At 32.5% G+C, this 22,844-nt stretch overlaps 1 non-coding gene across 1 annotated transcript; it reads right to left on the bottom strand.

The window, feature by feature from the left end:
• Positions 1–15,247: 15,247 nt before the first annotated feature.
• Trnam-cau (transfer RNA methionine (anticodon CAU)) lies at positions 15,248–15,319 on the bottom strand. Its single transcript has one exon. It is a non-coding gene; the product is annotated as a tRNA-Met (tRNA).
• Between the last annotated feature and the right edge of the window lie 7,525 nt (positions 15,320–22,844).

Raw genomic sequence — 22,844 nt, 5'->3', positions numbered from 1 at the left:
AAAAACTCTACAACCTTCAAAATACGTAAAAGGAGATGGAGAGGAGAGGCATAGGCTTTGTTAGCGAACCATTTTATAGTTAAAGAAATAAACATTAATTTAGCTACACAATACACTTTTTGATTAAGTATAAATTTAAAACATTTCAATTACAGGTTTTTTATCTTACATTTTTTTAAATCTCAGATCTTTCTTTTGAACAGTAACGTTGATGCTTTTATCCTACTAAATCGAGTACAACATACTTATTTTTATGTTTTCTCAAAGTGTACTACTTTTTCGATCCTCCCGGTAGACCAATGCAAATAGTGTCATAATAGGTTTTTTAACCTTTTTTGTTCTTTTCATTTATTATGCAGATACCTGCGTTTTCATTGAAGATTTCCATAAAAATTTCAGAAAATTAATATTTCTGGTGTGTTACATTTAACAAAATCCTCAATCAAATCGGAATTTTTAGTATATCCTAAAGATCCAGTCCATTATTCATTACATCGGAAGTCACTGTAGTATAATATATTTCCAGTGTGTTTGGAAACATCATTGGAAATAAATATCAGTACTATTATTTCAGGAAGTTTTGAAACATTTGTGTTTAAAAGTGCATACACTTTAGCACTTGTGGTGTTCAGCGGCTTGTTTCCATGGTTCCATTTATTTGTATATGATGTCCAGTCTGTTTTTACCACATTGTACGTTTTAACCAAAATGCACATAATCATTCGCTGCGGTATAGATCCATGTGGGATTGGAAACTATATTTCAAATAACCATTAGTAATTTTTTCTAAATACGTTCGAAAAAATTTTCCATAAAACATATTATTTCTCATAGTCAAAGAAGAATATTAAAATTCGAAAATCTGTATGTAAACTTTCCTATTTAGTACTTCATACTAAAAATTAAAAAAAAACTTTTTTAGTTTGCTTTCTCTACCTCTGCTCGTTCTGTCATATACATTGTTTTTCATAGAAAAAAACTTGTACCCACATTATATATCCACTCATACCGCCGTATACAATGTGTTGTACTTTTTAGTACAATTTAGAACCTACTCCTGTAAAATATTTATGTATAAATTTTTATTGTCATATTTCCCGATAAGTATTTAATATCCGTTCTACCGTACACACAAATGTTAATAAACCAAGCCTCTCATTTGCACTAAGAATTGGACATTTTTGTACTCTAAATTTACATTTATGTTTTTTTACCAATAACTGTGGTACAATATTTAGTACAATTTTTTAAAAATATTTATTTAATAGTTAAGCTACATACTAAATTTTAGATTTCAATCTTTAACTTTCCCATTGTAAGTCAATATTTTTTTTTACCATTTTAGTACTAATTTCAAAAATATATTACTGTATAGCATAGTATTTGTAATAGTTACATCTATATACTGCGTTATAGATTTCAATTCCATCTGGTTCCATTATACTGCAGTATTTAGTACTAATATCGAAAGAATTATGCATATCATTCTATTTGCAATAGAGTAAGCTACATACTAAATTTCAGATTTCTTTTTCTTCCAGTTCCATTGTATTTTATTATTTAATACTTTTTATCACCACTTTAGTACTAAATTCCAAAAAATGGTATGTAGAGTATTCTATTTGTAATAGTATTCTAGTAGTAATTTAAAAAAATATATGTTTGCCCATTATTCTATCCCTACCTATTCCATCGTAGTATAATATTTAGAACTTTTTAGTACCTTTAGTACTAATTTCCAAAATTTTTCGCGCATCCTGATTTGGTTAGCATTGACAAAACTGTATACCAAATTTCCGAGTTGTAGTTCCAACCGTCCTGGCGTAATACAGTTTTTAGTACTACTTAGCACCATTTTAGTACTAAATTCCAAATTTTTTTTCACATATACCACTTCGTTCGTCTTAGACAAATCTATGTGCCAAATTTCAAAGTTCTACTTCTAACCGTTCCGCAGTAATACAGTTTCCGTACTTTTTAGTACTGATTTTCAAAAATATTTTTGCACATCATTCTTTTTGAAATAGCTTAAGCTACATAACAAGTTTCATATATGTATATCTACTATTCCATTCAAATATAATATTTAGTACCTCTTAGTACTGAATTCCAAATTTTTTTCAAACATACCACTTTGCTTATCGTAGGCAAAGCTGAATACCGAATTTCAGAGTTCTACATCTAATCATTTCCGCGTAATACAGTTTTTAGTACTTTTTAGTACGAATTACCAAAAACCCAATCTCACGCCTACGAACCAAACCCCACCTACATGCCAAATTGCAAGTTTCTAGCTTTAGCCGTTTCGTCTGGGCGTTGATGATCAATCAGTCACATATAACGCAACTCTTTTATATATACAGAACTAGCATATGCCCGCTACGTCTTTAGCGGGTCTTTATATTTTACAGTTAAAATAAATAAACATTGATTTAGCAACACACTATAATTTTATATAGATTTATACATTTCATAGTATGTACTAACAATGATCCATATCACACTTAAATTTTTTTTAATAATCTCGATACTTTTGGATGCAGTTTAAATCAGGAAACGTTGAATAATGATAGCTCAGGTCCTATAGATTATTTTTTTTTTTAAGAAAATCTTAGATTTAGTCCGCATTTCTTTCGAACATAGGCTTAGAAGCACTGGTACTCAAATCCTACTATATATCGAGAAAATTTACTTATTTTCATTTACCACACACCATAATCTCCCGTTTCAAAACAAATTTTTTTCTTATTCTCTTTATACCCTTCACCACACTGTGGTACAGGGTATTATGTCTTTGTGCATATGTTTGTAACAGGCAAAAATAATCGAGATAGACCCATGGTTCCTTTTGAAAATATGCATAGAATCACTTTCTGAGTCCATGTATTTTTGTTAACAAAGTACAGGTCGCATTTATGATCCGATTTGGATGAAATTTGGCACAGGTCACTTAATTGGCGCAAGGACAAACCCTATTGAAATTGGAGAAAATCGGTCTACGTTTAGGCATAGCTCCCATATAAGGGTACCCCCAATTTTTCGGTATTTTGAGGTTCTTGACCGCGTTTTTTAACTGAATTCGCTGAAATTGGGTAGCAAATCTCTCTACCAAAAATTATAAATAAAGGTCAATTTTTTCGGATAGAATTCGCTGAAATTTGGTACTTTGTGTTCTTATTGGGTAGCAAATCTCCCTACCAAACATTATAAATAAAGGTTCATTTTTTCGGAAAGCCCCCATATAAGGGTACCCCCAATTTTCGGTATTTTCGGGTTCTTGGGCTCGTTTTATAACTGAATTCTTTGAAATGTTGTACATTGGGTTCTTATTGGGTACCAAATTACTCCACTAAAAATTATAAATATAGGTCCAGTTTTTCTGGTAGTCCCCATATAACGGTACCCCCAAATTTTTGGTATTTTGGGGGTTCTGATCGTATTTTTCGGCCAAATTGACTGTAATTTAGTACGTCGAGTTCTTATTAGGTAGTACATCTCTTCACTATAAATTATAAATATTGGTCAATTTTTTCTCGTAGCCCCCAGGTTTTGAGGTTCTTGAACCAAATTCTTTTTTCTGGTACAGGGTGTTATGTCTTTGTGCATATGTTTGTAAGAGGCAAAAGGAAACGAGACAGACACATGGTTCCGTTTGAGAATATGCATAGAATCACTTTTTGAGTCGATTTAAGGGAACCCCACCCATTCTCGATTTTAATTTTTCAAGATTTTCAATGGGCTGGTAAATCAATACCAATGCTTGTTAAGGTTTGTAACTTTGCACATATATATTTGAAGATTTAAAAAAGAAGAAAAATAATTTACAAACAATTTTTGTTATTGCTTTGTTGTTGTTTTTTGTAATTAAAGAAAAGTCCTTATTTTTGATGGCGGGCATGATAACTCCTCACTGGATCATCGTAATCCGAAAATTCCAACGGTGTTAGAAAGAGTACATGTCTGGCTCTCGTATGAACTAGGATTATTGACGTTGCCCTAAAATTAATAAAATGGCGGACCTTTGAAAAAATATTTTTGAAAACTCGCCGAATTTTGACCAAAAACCAAGTTAAAAAATAAGGAAGATCTTCACCGATTGGCTTTATCCTATTTCATACGATAGCTATACACTCACAGAGAAACGTGTAAAAATTTGAAATTGATTGGGTTATTAGTTTTCGAGTTATCGTGCCCGCCATTCGCAAAAGAGAAAAACGCGTTTAAAGTTTGAGAAGCCCTTTAGCCGTCACTTGATGCTGACACAATATATCGGCTATATCTTCAAGAGTTCTTGAGATTTTCACTTGAAATTTTGTAGAGACATTCTTGAATTAGTGTAGAATCAAATTAAATCAAAAAAAATTTTGACCCCGAGAATGGGGGGGGGGGTCCCCTTAAGCACGAAATTTGGCACAGCGTAACAAATTAGGTCTTGAATGATGTGTGTTAAGTTTCCTGAATCCTGAAGATCTGACCAAATGAACAATTTAGTATCGGTTGCAGAATGACCTGTTTATGGTTCCAATTTCATTTTACTGGTCCTTTAAAAATGCGACGTCTGTTAGGATTCATCTGTTGAATATACTCAAAGTGGTGAAGGGTATCATATAGTCGGCCCCGGCCGACTTTACTACTTTCCTTACTGGTTTTATATTTCCTTTCGGTAAATTAAAACTAATGTAGTACGTTTTAGTACTTGTGTACCCTTATAGTACGTATGTGTAATAGAACATTTTATACAGCACATCATTTATTATACAGATTTCTGCCTTTATAGGGAATATTGCAGACATTTAGTATTTTTAGTGCTGTGTGTTACAAAATCCTTATTCCTTACATCAGAATTCGCTGCAGTGGGGTTGGAAACATCATTTGAAACAAATAACAGTACTGTTACGGTAGAAATATTAGATACATTTTATTTGTCATAGTTACAGATAAATACTAAAATTCGGATATCTGTCCCTACCTTTGCAGATATAAACTATTCGTATTATATTTAATTTGTTATAGCTGTTATACATACAAAAATTCAGCACTTTACCTATACTCATTCTGTCGTGCCCAATATTTAGAACAAAAGCTTTGTAGCAAGTTCTATCTCCAACCGTACCGCCGCGTATAATGTGTTGTACTTTTAGAAATTATATCTGGAAAATATTTATCTATAAATGTTTATCTTCATAGTTCCAGATAAGTATATAATAAAAGGTTCCTATCATTATCCGTTCCACCGTAGCCAATATTCAGTATTACATTGGTATTTTTTGTACCATTTAGTACGAATTCACAATAAACCCAGCCTTACCACGCCCCTATGCACTAACACTAACCTACATGCTAAATATTAACATTCGTTTGGGCGTTAATGATCAGTCAGTCACTTATAACGCAATTATATATAGGCTCTTTTTTAGGCAAGGCCAATTTCTATCCTATTAATTTGTTCATGGCGCTCGGAGTAATTATACTTTTATTTTATAAGCCACATACACGAATTCCAATATCTACCGCTTATAATCGCTCAATACCCCTGTAAAATTTTTAGTAGTTTCAAGGCCTTTTAGAACCCATTTAATAAGAAACATCATCACTACACTATTTTGTTAGCGTATAAGTACTAATTTCCAAAATTTGTTCATACATTCCCCTTTGCCTATCAGTGACAAAGCTGCATACCAAATTTCAAAGTTCTACATCGAAACGTTCCGGTGTAATATAGTTTTAGTAATTTTTAGAATCATTTTAGTACTAATTTCCAAAAGATACTTTTGCACAACATTCTATTTGTAATAGCTTAAGCTACATATCAATTTTCAGATAAGTATCTCCACTGGTTCTATTTAAATATAATATTTAGTACTTTTTAGTACCTCTTTGCACTAAATTCCAATTTTTTTCACAGATGCCCTTTGCATTATTATTGACAAAGCTGTATACCAAATTTCAGAGTTCTACTTCCAACCGTTCCGGCGTAATACAGTTTTAGTACTTTTTAGTACCATTTTAGTACTAATTTCCGACAAATATTTTTGCACGTCGTTCTTGTTTCAGATATGTATGTTCACCGAATCCATTCAAATACTATATTTAGTACTTTTTAGTACCTCTTAGTACTAAATTCCAAAATTTGTTCACACATACCACTTCGCTTATCGTAGGCAAAACTACATACCAAATTTCAGAGTTCTACATCTAACCTCTGTCGCGTAATACGGTTTTTAGTACCTTTTAGTACGAATTTCCAGAAACCCCGCCTTATCACACGCCTACTCATCAAATCCGACCTACATGCCAAATTTCATGTTTCTAGTTGCAGCCGTTTCGTCTGGGCGTTGATGATCAGTCAGTCACTTATAACGCAAATTTATACATATATATATATAGATAGATAGATGTAGACAATAACCCGGAATGCCAGAGTATAGCCAATTTAAAGAGAGAATGCGGCTCAATACTTCAGAATACCTAAAATAGGGCGTCAATAATTATATTATAATTATACCCTACGTCCGTCTGTCCATTACAATTTGTAAACACGATATAGGCCACCAATCGGCTTGACCACTGTTATTGATCAGATGATATATAAGGGTGAAATGGGCCGACAACTTTATTTTTCTCACGTTTTCTAGACATAATTATAATGTGAAGCTAGCCGCAATGACAGTAATTAAGGATTCATTTTATTTGAATAACAGTAACTTTACTTGTATATGTTTAAAATGGTTTATGGATATAGCTTAAATTATAATTTCTACTGACTTTATATAAACGATGTACTGTGGACCAAAATTCAAATCAGATAAGCCTAGGTAGGACTTGGTTCAATTCAAAACGGATATGTACAAGTATATTTTTCACAATGTAAATGATGCACAAAAATTATCATAAGTTTTTATTAATTGCTTAAATTCTGTGAAACCCCCAATTTTTTGGATATTAAAAAAATCTATATATGTATGTTACGGAACATATGGATTCGTTTCCAAATTTTGTTTCTCTAAAAATTGATATGTACGAGTATGCATGCAAAACACTTTCTATAGCTTATTTGTCTGACCAACAAAACAAGTGAAATTTGTGTTATTCTGACACGATTTGAAGTTGGGATTGCCGCTGGCTAAATCAACAGGATATTTCGCGTTCTTTTGCATAAAACAAATACAAAAATAAAGCAGATGAATACAATCTAGGGGTTTTCCCTAACATTCCATGACAATGTTGGCACTGTTGGTCTGGTATTCTATGAATTGTTGTGGTTTTACAATTTACTAAACGTTGGGTTGCCTCTGGCATGTGAATGAAAAAAAAATAGAAAAACAACCAAACAAAATAAAACAAAACAACGGAAATGTTCGAGAGTTAAGGGTACATGTTAAAGTTTATCCGTTCTAAAAACACACTTACATACATGCAAATATCTGTTCAAACAAAAGGATTTCATATGCACAGTTTGAAATAACTAAACAAAAAATGAAACACAATACTAAAACATACATATGTACATATGAAGAACGACAATATATAGCAATGTTGCATGGAATACAATAAAGCACAAAAACATATCAGATTATTCAAGCATCAACGAGTTATTTAAGTTTCATGGAAATGTATTGAATTTTATTATTGTTTCTTAAAACCTTGAAGATCCAAATTAAATCTGTTACATACATGAATATGTTTTATTGTAATGAAAACTGTGTTAAAATTTTATTTGATAGTAGCTGGATTATGAAAAACTCCCCATGTTTAAAATTTGAATGAATGTATTGTAGATTCAGCTCTAATTTTAAACTAGTTGTTACCTAAATTTAAGCATAATTTTAGACACCTGTTTAAAATAAAAATAATTGAAACAAAATAATCTTTATTTAAATCTTTTATTTGTTCGGCGTAAATTACAAAAATGATAATGACTCATTTTATTTTGTTACTTTTATACCCGAATTGGTTCAGATTTACATATAGCTCCCATAAATATTTTCGTCCGAGTTTAAGTTCATAGTGCACTAAAGACCCAAAAAACTTTGCTAAAGTTAGTACTGCTTAACGTGTGGAATGATTCGCTGAAATCGGTTCATGTAATATCAATGTAATATCAATCAACCACCCATTGATTATTTGGTTTACAATCAGCATGAGTAGGTCGAAATTATATATGGAAGATATGCTGTATCTAAATCTGAGCCGATTTCAATGAAAGTTGCCCGATATTAATTTATATTAATTTCAGTACGTTTTGCCAATCGGCCTAGCTATGGGTCTTTAGTACACCATTTACTTAAAATCGGACGAAAGTATATAGGGGCAATATGTAAATCTGAACCAATTTCAAGAAAACTTGACACACGAAAGTTTATAGCAACTTCAGTACATTGTACAAAATTGTGTGCAAGTCGGTCAATCTTTGGTTCTTTAGTTCACAATTTGCATTAAATAGGACGTAAATATATATTGGAGCTATATCAAAATCTGAACCGATTTTCACGAAACTTAGCCCACATCATTCTGGACCCAATTCAGTACCCTATGCCAAATCTCGTGCAAATCGAAAGATATATAGGGACTTGGCACACATCATTCTGCACCTAATTTAGTACTCTATGGCAAATTTCGTGCAAATCGAATGCTAAATAGGGACATTGGTGCGCCATTTACCTTAAATCGGACGAAACTATATATGGGAGCTATATCTAAATCTGAACCGATTTTCTCGAAACATGGCACACATCATTCTGCACCTAATTCAGTACTCTATGCCAAATTTCGTGCAAATCGAATGATATATAGGACGAAACTATATATGGGAGGTATATCTAAATCTGAACCGATTTTCACGAAACTTAGCACACGTCATTCTCGACTTAATTCAATACGCTATGCCAAAATTCGTGCAAATCGAAAGATATTTAGGGATTTTGGTACCCCATTTGCTTTAAATCGGTCGAAACTATATATGGGAGCTATATCTAAATCTGGACCGATTTTCAATAGGGTTCGTCCTTGGGCCAAACAAATGAGCTGTGCCAAATTTCATCCAAGTCGGATCATAAATGCGACCTGTACTTTGTTTAAAATTTAACATGAACAGACGGACGGACGGACATGCATAAATCGACTCAGAAAGTGATTCTTTGATTCTTCTCAAAGAGAACCATGGGTCTATCTCGATTATTTTTGCCTGTTAAAAACATATGCACAAAGACATAATACCCTGTAACTCAGTGTGGTAAAGGGTATAATTAGATATAATCAATTAGTTAGCATCCTAGATACGGCAATATTTACTTAATTTATTTTCAAAATTAGGTAAACCCTGGTATTTTTATATGTTAGCATTAACACTACAAAAATGTTTGAAATGTCTATGTTGTACTAGTTGTTTATCAGTTATTAAATAATTCGCTGTTCTCTGTAATAGTGCTACTTTTGTTTTTTTTGAAACTCAATTTTTTTCGCAAAGTAACAACAATTTAAAAAATTATAATGCCAAGACTTTTTATCACTTTTACATAATCGACAACCTCCATGATAAAACGACTTATAAATAAAATGCACAAGTTTTTTTTTTTTTGAAATCCAAGTAAAATTTTGTTCAAAATAAACATGTTTTCACAAAGTGACAAAATGGTAAATTATGTCAATCAATTTTTTTTCAATTTTACACAATTTTTGTTTCAATATACATACATATGTATGCATTTCAATATATATCCTCATCGTTCGAAAACATATCCTCATTTGATGATGAGTATTTGTATCAATGTTACTTGACCATATTTTCAAGGCGCTACCTTAAGTTATACCCATAAAAGATGTTCTATATATGTACAGTGAGTGTAATAAGTATTTCGCCTCAACACAAATTTGAAAAATATCTAATATATACGATTAAAGCCAGCATACTATAGATGTAAAAAGAGTTATGTATGATAGGATATGTTTGTGGACATATTTAGATCTTATTTCTGCAAGAATCACTGCGAAATACCTATTGGTTTAGAAGATATCGGCCAAATTCTATATCAACCCAAAAATGATTATCACAAAAAAGTATTTTGCTTTTTATTATTATTTTTGATAAAAATCATTATATAACATACGATTTGTCTTTTTATAGTTACCATTGCGGGTAACCACATACTAAAAGCGATTTTGCGACGATTCCAATAAACCACGGCATTTTTTCGCGAATATTTTCTCACATTTACGTTCAATACTTTCTCCAGCAATATTTTATTTAATATTTGGTAATTTCTCGCCCTAATCTCAAAATGAGAGTATTAAAAATTGTCGTCGCGGCTTCAAAACATCCCAAATAAGTTTAGAATAATAAAAAGGAGGTTTTGCAAAATATATCGCCAAGACAGGACCTTAAAAACTATTTAAACCAAAATCCGACAAACAAACCCCATTTTTCTGACTTTGAAAACTTTATGGTCTATTAATATTGATCTAGTAACCAATATATGCGATGGAAATAGCAATAAGGAGGCCAGATTCAAAGATATGAACAGTTCTAAAACAACAGAAACTACAAAACAGTACATAAATTTGGGAGAAAACATCATTCTTCGTCAAATACTATTGCGTTTTGAAAAACTGTGGTAGCTGGTGACGAAGACGCAGTCAATATTTTACATCCGTTTAACATCATCAGTTGCGAATGAAATGCAGCAGTGAATAAACTGGTCGATCTATTTATTTTCGAAATAAGATGTATTTCTATTGCCACAAAACCGTTCGTATCTTGAATCTGACCTCCTTATTGCTATTTTCATCGCATATATTGGTTCCTAGATCAATATTAATGGACCAAAAGTTTTCAAAGTGAGAAAAAAGGCGTTTCGCGATATTTTTTTTTTATAATTTGTTTGTCGGATTTTGGTTTAAATAGTTTTTAAGGTCCTGTCCTCGCGATATATTTTGCAAAACCTTATTTTTATTATTCTAAACTTATTTGGGATGGTTTGAAGCCGCGACGACTATATTTAATACTTTCATTTTGAAAATAGGACGAGAAATTATCAAATATTAAAAAAATATATTGCTGGAGAATGTAATGAACGTAAATGCGAGAAAATATTCGCGAACAAATGCCGTAGTTTATTGGAATAGTCGCCAAATCGCTTTTAGTATGTGGTTACCGGCAATGGTAACTATAAAAAGGCAAAGCGTATGTTATATAATGATTTTTTCAAAAATAATAATAAAAAGCAAAATACTTTTTTGTGATAATCATTTTTGGGTTGGTATAGGTTTTGGCCGATATCTTCTAGACCAATAGGTCTTTCGCAGTGATTCTTGCAGAAATAAGATCTAAATATGTCCACAAACATATCCCATCATACATAATTCCGTTTACATCTATAGTATGCTGGCTTTAATCGTATATATTAGATATTTTTCAAATTTGTTACACTCACTGTACATATATTCTTTCAGATGTATGAATATTTTTGATGCTATTACTCCTTATCTAACCTATGTTGCTACCGTGGGATCGCTTGACTTACTATGAACATTTTAGTAAAATCTGTTTAGTGGGTTTTAAGTAGTTTTTAAGTCCACAAACAATATGTTTTCTATTTTCTACATATAGATTTAAATGCAATGAGTTGTGCATTTTCCCTTGTCCGTGGTCATGTTGTGTGGATGATGCGTATTTACACTCACGTTACTTAGCAATAGTTTGAAGTCGGTATATGTAACCGTACTTAAGATATACACAAATTACATGTTCATAATTTTTGAGTTATGATTACGTTCGATGCTATAACAACGCATCATTGGGAAATCTAAGAAGTTTATATAGCATATGTTATTCCTAGAGCATGTTATGACGTTCTGTGAAAATCTCAGTAAAATCTTTTCTGCATTTTTAGAGTCTAGAAACAAAATAATTTTAATTTTCAATATGCTGATTTTTAAAATGCAGTAAAAAGTGCATTTTCCGTCGATCGTACCAGGCTCATTTTTGTATGGATGGTGTGTATTCACACCTTCGTTAATCAGGCAAATTTTGAAAACGGTATCTGTAACCTTTCTTAAGATAAACGCATATTACATGTTCAGAAATTTTGAGGTATGTTTACTATTGATGCTATAACTCCGCATCCACGCGGAATTTTAAAAGTTTAAATAGCCTATGTTACTTTCAGGGCATGCCCCGACATACAGTGTAAATCTCATTAAGATCTGTTCAGCGGTTTTGGCGTCTATCGGTAACATACAAACAAACAAATTTTTTGTAAGCTATATCTTAGTATGAACCGATTTTACACACGTTTTTATACCCTTCACCACATTGTGGTACAGGGTATTATATCTTTGAGCATATGTTTGTAACAGGCAAAAATAATCGAGATAGACCCATGGTTCCTTTTGAGAATATGCATAGAATCACTTTCTAAGTCGATTTATGCATGTCCGTCCATCCGTCTGTCTGTCTGTGCATGTTAAATTGTAAACAAAGTACAGGTCGCATTTATGATCCGAATTGGATGAAATTTGGCATAGGTCACTTATTCGGCCCAAGGACGAACCCTATTGGAATAGATATAGCTCCCATATATATATTTAACCGATTTAATGTAAACGGTCCCTATATATCTTTCGATTTGCACGAAATTTGGTACAGCCTAATCATTTAGGTCTAGAATTATGTCTGCCAAGTTTCGAGAAAATCGGTCCAGATTTCTATATAGCTCCCATATATAGTTTCGTCCGATTTCATGTAAATGGTGTCCCAAAGTCCCAATATATCTTTCGATTTGCACGAAATTTGGCATAACGTACTGAATTGAGCCTAGAGTGATGTCTGCCTTGTTTCGTGAAAATCGGTCCAGATATAGATATAGCTCCCTTTTATTATAGATTGATTTTAAGTAATTGACGCACCAAGAAGCCAATATATGGCTGATAGGAACTAAACGTACCGAAATTAGTATAACTTAACCTGTGACAAGTTTCGTTGAAATCGTTTCATATTTATGTATAGCTTTCATATATATTTTCGCCCGATTTCAAGTAAATTGGGCATCAAACTCCTCATGTAGTCAGATTGACATCAAATTTTGCACAATTTGCAAAATTGAGCATAGAATTACGTAGTTGCGTTTTCTAGAAGTACAGACATAGCCCAACGGATGACCTATTTATATTTGTTTGAAGTCGATTTACATACTTTATGAATAGATCTAGATTGATTCACATTTAGATAAATATTACATATTTTATTTCATCCAATTTCATGTAAATAGTACTGTTTAATATACCCATAGTGGTGAAGGGTATCTTATAGTCGGCCCCGTCCGACTTTACTACTTTCCTTACTGGTTATATATCGAACAAACGTTGGGTATTAGATGTATAATTTGAAAAACATGTATGTAGTAGCTTTATCTAAATTAACCGAAATTTAATATCTCACCAAACAACTCCCTTAAAAATGTCATTGCTATCGGAAAATATTTGGTTACATCATGCATCATTTACAGAAAATCGGACAAACATATATGTGGAAGCTTTATCTAAATCTTTACAGATTTTCACGAAACTTAACACATGTCATTATTGACTCAATACGGTTTGGTATTTCATTTTTGTTTTAATCGAACGAACATTGGAAGTTTAGTTCGTCATATATACCTAAATCTGAGTCGATTTCAACGAAACTTTGCAAACAAGATCCTAGACTCGATTTCGTGTAAATCGAAAGAAATATTGGGAATCGGACGATAATATATAGGCAGTTATATCCAAATTTGAATCGATGTTCACGAAACTTAACACTTGTCGTTCTAGACTAAATTCAGTACGTTATGCAAAATGTTGTCTCAATCGAGCTTATATTGTGAGTTTGGTGCACCATTTACATAAAATCGAACGAATATATGTGGGAGCAATATCTAAATCTGAACCGATTTGCTCGAATTTCAATAGAAACCTATATTTAATTTGGACCATATAAATGGGTTTTGTCATTCTGATCGTTAATGCGCCTTTCATTGCAATTCACCTGTTAAAAACATATATTCAAAGACATAATACTTTGTAGCAAAGTGTGGTATAGGAATGTTAATGTTATTAATTTTTTCCGGCTGATGGAAATGTAGCCGGTCATCCCGCCATTCATAGTCTGGGATTCATAGTGGTTTATCATTAAATGCCATAAATGTGTGCATGGTTGTTTCTTTTCAACTCACTATGGACCTGGGGAAATCTGGGGACTTTGAGTTTTACACCAGTAAAATTTTATAACATTTAACATATGACATGAAGTCTAAATCAAGATTTCATATTTTTGTGAATACAATTTATATTTTTAAAAATACTTCATAGCATTAATATATAAATATAGCATTAATATATAAAATATTAACGTGAAATTACGGCCAATTAAATAGAAGGTACTGGTGATTATAATAGAAGTGACAATGAAAAGTCATAAATATGTTTAAAAATGGGTTTCAGAAACTAGTACCAACCAGTGCCAGAGGATATTTTAATGGTTATATCACCAATCGCCGCCTTGAAAAAATAAAATAAATTTGAATTTTACTAACCTAGCTTGCTGATGATAAAATTGGAAAATAAGTTGATTCTCTGTAAAATAGAGACGCATAACAGTGGAGTTATGGCACATGGTTACATGTTCGGCCACAACATTTTCTGAGACTTTTAGAGAATTCTCAAACAGAGCGTTCTCTAGAAGTACTTAGGCTTGACATTGTGGACGTAACAAAAGACTAAGAGAACTGATGGGAATTTGTGGCGAAATCTGAAACTATAGTCTTCTCTGCCTTTCCCGAAAGTAATCAACGTGACCATAACCCACTTTTAAAATAAAAATCTTGTTGTATTTGTTTTTAAACAACAAGAAAGGGATTAAGCTGGCTTACCTAAAAAAGGAAAATATTTGTCTCACGTTCATTGCGTATGACATATTCTTACCAAAAATTATTAATTTTGGTTATCTATTTGGGGTAGCCCCCACATAACGGTATCTTCCTAATGTTTTCCTAATTTTTTTCTTGCAGAATCGTAATAGCTTCATCGAAACAGTTATATCATATATTTATTTATTTCATAAATAATTAGGGATCTCAGGCCCATGGTGGAACTGGAGAAGATAACTACTAACATACAGCAAGCATGTACGATGTTGTCCATCTTTGATAGAGAACACATGATAAAATTTAAATTTCAGCCATATAAATTTTAAGTTACAAACGAAAAAATCTAGCAGAGCAAGGTTTCGATCCTCGGACCTCTGGGTTATGGGCCCAGCACGCTTCCACTGCGCCACTCTGCTTGGTGTTAAGAATAATTGAATTGAATAAAATACTAAGGTATGAAATAAGCACAACAATTTATTTGACTGAGAAATGAAAACAATTCTTTTGTCAATCCAAGTTGACAATGACTATAAATTGTGCTTAATAGCCAACCCAACAGTCTAAAATGCCTCTTTTAGAAAACAGTATGATAATGAGAAACGTTGTCTAAATTGAATGACACAAATCTTCAAAACACTTCGATCCAATGCAATATTTTACAACATAATTGATTCTTGAATGAAATGCCTAAATGTGCCTAAAATGTGGCTTACTGTTTACTGACTGTTCACAATTTTTTGTAAAATCCAAATAATTTCACACACACATCCAATCTCTGTAGAATTACTATGAACGATATGTTTTAGCAAACCCCCCCAATGTAGTTTATCATTAATTGCTATCTCAACCACGATACACACACACTCACCTAATTAAAAGAAATATGTGTGCATATTTACATCTTTGTATATGCGTGTGTGGGGATTTTTGCCATGATAACATTTCTATTTCCATTTAACGTAAGTTAATATTGCATTAAATTGTTTTGCTTTTAATTGGAATTTCGCTTGTGCAGTCTTGCCTCGAACATAGCTAATGTCCAGGAATTGAAACCATATCCTTGTAAATGAATGTGCTCCGAGTTATTTGAAACGTTCACTTGCTTAGATAGATAAACTACCACACCGTTGATTTAAAAGCGGTCAACAGCAATCATGATAAATGTCTATGTATTTGTTGAGAAACACAAGAATCCTTGGCGACCACTAACCGCCAACTCAAATATATCAATTCATATATACATACATATGTATGTATATACGAATGTACGGTCGGTTCTTTATGAATTGCAAAATAGGCTAAATAATGTATCATTATTCGAAAAAATATCCGCAAGGGAACAAAATCCGCTAGTAAGTAAAAGATAAAATGAGTCGGCAAGATAATGCAGGTCCTTGTGTACTTATTCAGAATTATATTGTATCACATAGTACATTATATATGGGTACTTTATATATACCGATTTAAATGGAATGGAAAACGGAATTTCGGTAACCAATATTCTCAATCAATGTTTTGGTTGCCCGGTTTATGGAATACCATTGTTGTTTTTAGGTGATGTTACTATGTTTCATGGGCTCTTGCAAATTTTTCTAATGCCCTTTTGGTTTAGCAGTGGGAAAAAGATGATTGAAATTCTCAAAATGGTTAATAGTGGGGCTACCATCCGGCTATAATAAACCGGAGATCAATGTGGGGTTTTTTCCCTTTAATTAAATGTACTGTATTTCGATATTTGGGGTTTAATTGGATACAACATTTGCCTAATCCTTTATATATTTTTTGAAAAGCCCATGAACTATATTTTTTCGATTTAGTTACTTTTGTTGTTATTCCATTTTGTTGGACTCGAAGAACAAACCCATACTTCGTTTATGCTTAGACATGAATATATACACACATAAATCGGACATATCTCCACCGAACAATTTGCGGTTGAACACACAATTTTGTATCCACAATAGTTCGCGGTGTTATATCATTGTTTGTGTTAACATAGCATTTGTGCGCCCGTATGTGTGTACGTGAAATTGTGAGTTAAGTTCCTTTTTCTGTAAATGATAATGGCACATTTGTAGAAGTCAATGTTTTTGTGGCTTGTAGTGCTGGCCATTGTATGTATGTGTGTGCGGCGGTTATGGCGCATGGGGCATTCATGCATCTTAAGATTAATGTTGTGGCGGTGTGATGTGATGTGTTGTATTGTGTTGTGTTGCCTTGTTGCATGCATGCTTCACACAATACCAGTTACTTGTTCCTGTTTTTGTTTTTTGTCGCTGTTATTTTGTGTGGTGTTACAAATGACATAAGTAGAACGAACAAGGAATAACATGTAAGCATTTAATTCGTGTTCAACATTCATTTTGTTTGTTATTTTGCCTTTTTGTAACTTTATTTTGTTTTTCGTTCATATGTGAAATCACGTTTAGTTGTTCTCATTTAGAATGGCTGGCAAATCTTATCCGGCTACTAAGAATTACGACAATGTTATTCAAACATGTTGCTCCACATTTTATTATCAATGACAAGTGACGGTAAGTTTTAGTTTTTGGCTTGCAATAATATTGATAGGTCGCCCATGGAGTGTGCGGAAGTATAAATTTCTAAGGTGTTCTGAATTTTTTTGTGCCGGATTTGATTTTTTATTTAGTGATTAATGTTAAGATGGTAATATGTCATGAGACAATTGTAACACTCGATCATTAATATAAGGCTTAGAAATAGAAGCACTTAGTACAATACTACATCATATAATAATTAACTAACCTATTAGCAATTTATTTTATTTATTCCATACTATTTGGTTATGCTTTACAAGATTTTGTCAATTGTCATTCGGAAAATAGGACTACTCTAGTTGGCTAACATTAACATTTCTAAATAATAATAATATACAATTGTATCTCGTTATGCCTTTTAAAACTATAGTATTGTATAGGACAAGCCTTATTGAAACATTAGATGCATATCAGGGACGAATAAACATTGAATTCGCTCTTACCAAACTTTTTACATGGGGCGATACCTATTCGACTATATCTAAGCATATCCCGGCCATCAGAAATACTGCATTGCAGCCACATTTGATGGCAAATTTAACTATAATATCAAACAAAAGACCAATATGGCTATTTATTGATATGCAAATGACATTTTTAGGGTCTTTTCTGTCTTATGGGATCCCAAAATACAAATTTCAATTAAATTGTACATTATGAAGAACTGGCGAATCTCATGTATTATATAATACAATTTATTCACAGATCCGGATATAACATTTGTATGCTAACAAGTAAAAAAATTGTAAAGTTCTGCCAGGCCAAACTTTCTTTATGTTGGTGATATGCCAAAAGATGGAGAAATAGAAATTTCTTCTAAAACCTTAAAAGGATCCTTTGTATGGTGGCTATGTAGAAATATAAACCTATGTAGGAATGTGTTTTATCCTAAACGAACCCGGAATGCTATATTGCTGTCAGTTTAATTTAGTATCGAATATAGGGCTATACTTGCGAAATTACGCCTACTTAGGTAAGAAACGGTGGTAACAAACCCTTAACACACGAAAATGGAATGGTACCGTTATATCGGAGCTATAAAATAACGTAAGCGGTATAAATACTTTAAGGGGGAATTTTGACATTACAGAAAGTTCGGTTGAAAAACATGTCCAAATCCTTCAAAAGACTGCTCTACGAAGGCTACCACGAAACATGAATTAATATTGATATATTATGGTATGGAGATTTTCTAGCCAAACAAAAAACAACGTGTCTAAAGTACCAATATTGATCAAAAATACTAATATTGATCTTATTAGGACGGATAATTTGCTACCTAATGTTGGATTTAAAATTAAGGGAACTGATGAGGATCAGTGGCGCGATCCGAAACTATAGTCTTCCCTGCCTTACCCCTCGGCAAACAATGCCATACATTCCATACTAACAAATAGTTGTTTTTTATAAAAACAACAAACTGGGATTCAGCCTGACTATTTTGCAAAAACAAAATAGATATTGAAGACTCGCAGATTTGTATATTGTTATAATTTCGTTGTTTTTTTTATTTTATGTGGATATTGATAGTTTTTGGTACGAAGATTGAAAACCCAAAATACTAAATTACAGACAATTTCGTTGAAGAATATGCCCTCCGCAATACGAACCCATAATACCAAATTAGAATCCATTTGGTTGAATTTGAGACTAATATCTTCCAAATTCATCATCAGTATGCTATGTTGGTGAAAGTCATTTTTAAGTTTTTTATTATAATTTTAAAGGACCTTTTTAACGACAATTATTTTATATTATCGACAATAACTCTTAAGTTTACGAACGGTCGCAGATGTTCGTAAAATTCTGCACAGATATCATATCAACGCGTCGATTGGTGCTATAACAATGAAAATATCCTCTGGCACTAGGTTGTGTAACTCCAAATTTTTGAAAATAATCATATTTATAACTTTTAGATGCGGAATTTTTAATTGTTATCGTTAACCCTTTGAGCCCCGAATTTTTTCCGTATTCTTAGAACAATTTTCTGTTCACAGATTTTAAGCAACTATCCTAGATAGGATATGGACAAACTTTGACATCGTTACATCCTTGAATTCGGGAGATACAGTATAATCTTTCTGAAAAATTAAAAGCTCAATATGAATAAAACCAAGTGCAAAATCGACATTTTAAATTATTCTCTATATTGTGTTATATAAGAATCAAAAATAATTCTGATGGCAGAATTCGTACATTTCGAATACGAAGCGATTTAAATGATTTGGACAGTATACACAAGTTAGTACTGTACACATTTTTGCCCTCTTCTCTATATTGAAAATCTCATAACTTGACCAAAAATCTGAATTTTTAGATTTTTCTTGTGATATGTGTCGTCCATATTTAGGTCATGACATAGGAAATCCAAAGAATGCATATGTACTAGCTGTATAATAAATATAAACTGTAAAACATGTTGGACCATAAAGGGTTAAATGTCTAGTAATTTGTACTTTCGTTATAATCAGCAGTTCCGTCTGTGTAATTGGCATTCATTTCACAAATCGACCACAAATCATGTTGGAGAATAGGATAATCGTGACTAAAATTCATATTTTGAATCCGAGATTGGGGGTTAAAACCCAACATATCTAATAGTGGGGGTAGCTCTCTATCGGAACTACCCCAAAACATGAACCAGGAAAATATCTATATCAAAAAATGCAATTTTTGATATGGAGATTTTCCTACCCACTAAGAATGGAAAATATTTGATTGATTCCCAAAATGTCGAATTATGAGGGCGAGTTGGAAAGCGTGGCTAAAATTTGCAATTTATATGCAACACGATTTTGTACCCTCAAATACCGATGTAGCTTTTATAAATCAGTTCAATATATATTTATATATTTATATATTTCAAACCGTGCCTTGTGACCTTATGTATGTACAACCAGACCCTAATAAATTTTAACAAAATTGCCTAAACATATTTTAAGAAAACCTCCACCAAAGTCATAAATCAGTCTGGACCACCAAGTCGTGGAATGAAGAAACCATAATGTGTCGGCAATATTGTTAGTTATTTCTAACAAATGCGTGTGTTTATACGAATGACAAACGATGTCAATTTGTCTGTTTGGTAAATAGCCATCATTTCCTCATTTTCACAGCATAGTGAACAATTTCAATAACGTATTGTCGTTTTGTTTAACACTTTTTCGTAGAGATATAATCGTCTCAAGAACATCAACTGGCATAACATTTATGGATATTGAATATCTCTACTATTTACCCATTTGCGATAATCATTTTCTGTTTCTTTTTCGAATGGCTATCTAGAATGGCGTTTGCATATATTAACCGGATCGCATACTTAGCAGATGTGCTAGAAAATTATGCTCAATAAATATTAGAAAAGCATAGCGAAACGGAAAAAAGAAAAACGGCAAGCGAACCAAGTAACAGTTGTCGAAAGCGTTAAATAAACGACCAGACATTTAGCCATAAATTTTCCGTTTGCTAGAACAAGTGGCTGCTCGCTACATGTTACTAAACTCTTATTTATGGGAAGGTGTGACATTCATATATGTTGAACAGATATGAGGTCTACGGGACAATTATAGATTGTTTACATTACATTTAATCTTGAAAACATTATTGTGTTTTGGCTATCATTCACTTATAAATACATTTCTCTTTTATGCTAGTTCCATGCACAATTGGGTATAATCGAATATTTAAGTTCGAACTTACACATTCCTCACACTTATCTGCATTTATACGTAAACATTTTGAATTATTCACACGTTATGCCTGCCATTCGTTGAGATATGCTTTTGGAGCAAATGGCCAAATAAGCATTTGCTTAAGGGGTGTTTCGGGCTATAATAACACTATGGATTGATTAAGTGCTACGAACTTCCCAAAAAGTATAACCATCTTGGTGAAAAGCTATTCGAATAACGAGCATTTACAGAATGATCAGAAATCAAGGAATTCTTTTGATTTAATGTTGTTCTTGTACTACGAAAATTTCCTGGAAGAAAATTAAAATACGATAAATGTGAATTGATTCTTAAAGTTCTTAAAGTACAAAAATAAATCAATAAGGTACGGGGATTTAACAGAACGCGTGACACCAGTGTGCGTAAATATATTCAAACTCTCCCACACATCTACTCGAAGCACCTGAAAAACCATTGACTCACACTATACATACTCAGAAATACTTGATGCTGAAATAAAAGGAGAGTGAGCCGAAATTGTTGTTACTGCACTCAAGTAGGGTTATAGCGAAGTAGTAGGGACCAAGTTGAGGCGTCGGGTTAATTGCCCACACTCGGAAAACCTGACATAATATGAAAGAGCAAAGAAAAAGAAAACTAAACCCCCTTAATGTTGGCGACCCCCGCAAACGAATAAAGGTCCACAATCTGCGAAGAGAAAATACGAAGTTTTCGTTTTGGTGGTTGTACTAAAAACCTACAACACCGATATTATTGCTTTAGAGGAAGTGTGATGGAAAGGAGCAGACGTAAGTAATCCAAATGATGGCGCACTGTATTATAGCTGACATTAAACTAGACACGAATTTGACTGCGGATTTATTGTTAGTAGGAGAATAATAGACCTCCTATACAGATTCACTCCAGTGGTTTAGCGAATTGCTATAATCAGTTGTAATGATTAAAAAAATAACGATCATTAAAAATACAGTACTTTTTGCAAACACTTCCAATAGGTGGTGGCAACTTCACTGCAATTTATTTTTTTTTTTTGGAAATACAACAATGCATTTTTTGGAATGTTGTAACCAATGTTGTTGTTGTACTCATTTGCATACCAATCAAAATACCTCACCCTACGCACACGCTAAAATTATTTTCTCTCTAACATTCCACCAGTACAGAAGTCATCAAAAGCATAGTGACCTCTAAGTGATCTTCATTTTCTAATTAAAATATAACTTTACTTTGTATTGAAAGAAAAAAAAATAAGCTCACAGTAAAGTAATTTAAAAAGAACTTAATTAATCGAGAATATATAATAGTTTTTTTTTTACTGGTACCACACTTCAAGGTAACTAAATAAAATCTGTGCAAATGAAATTAGTGTGAATCTAATATTGCTTATTATATAGGAATAAGCGGAAAAAATACTTATCCACCAAATATTTCCACATAATGTGGCTAAATCTGTAATTTATTCGCCATCTAATACCCCGGTATCCACAGATCTGCATTACGGTGATCCTACAAGCTAATTTCAGTGGGAAACAGCCAAAACTCGTGGCTAAGGCTTAAGGAAAGATCATTAAAAATATATTGGTGGCAACGAATCCGCATAATTAAAGCCAAATAGAAGAGTTCTTCAGCAATACCAACAATTTTCAGCCTAATCTTCAGTAGATGAGCATATAACCGCACAAAGCTTG

Source organism: Musca vetustissima, unplaced genomic scaffold, assembly GCF_032173495.1.
Source record: "Musca vetustissima isolate MV318-11 ecotype Yass unplaced genomic scaffold, APGP_CSIRO_Mvet_v1 utg805, whole genome shotgun sequence".
Taxonomy (NCBI): domain Eukaryota; kingdom Metazoa; phylum Arthropoda; class Insecta; order Diptera; family Muscidae; genus Musca; species Musca vetustissima.
This window is presented reverse-complemented; position numbering and strand designations above follow the sequence as displayed.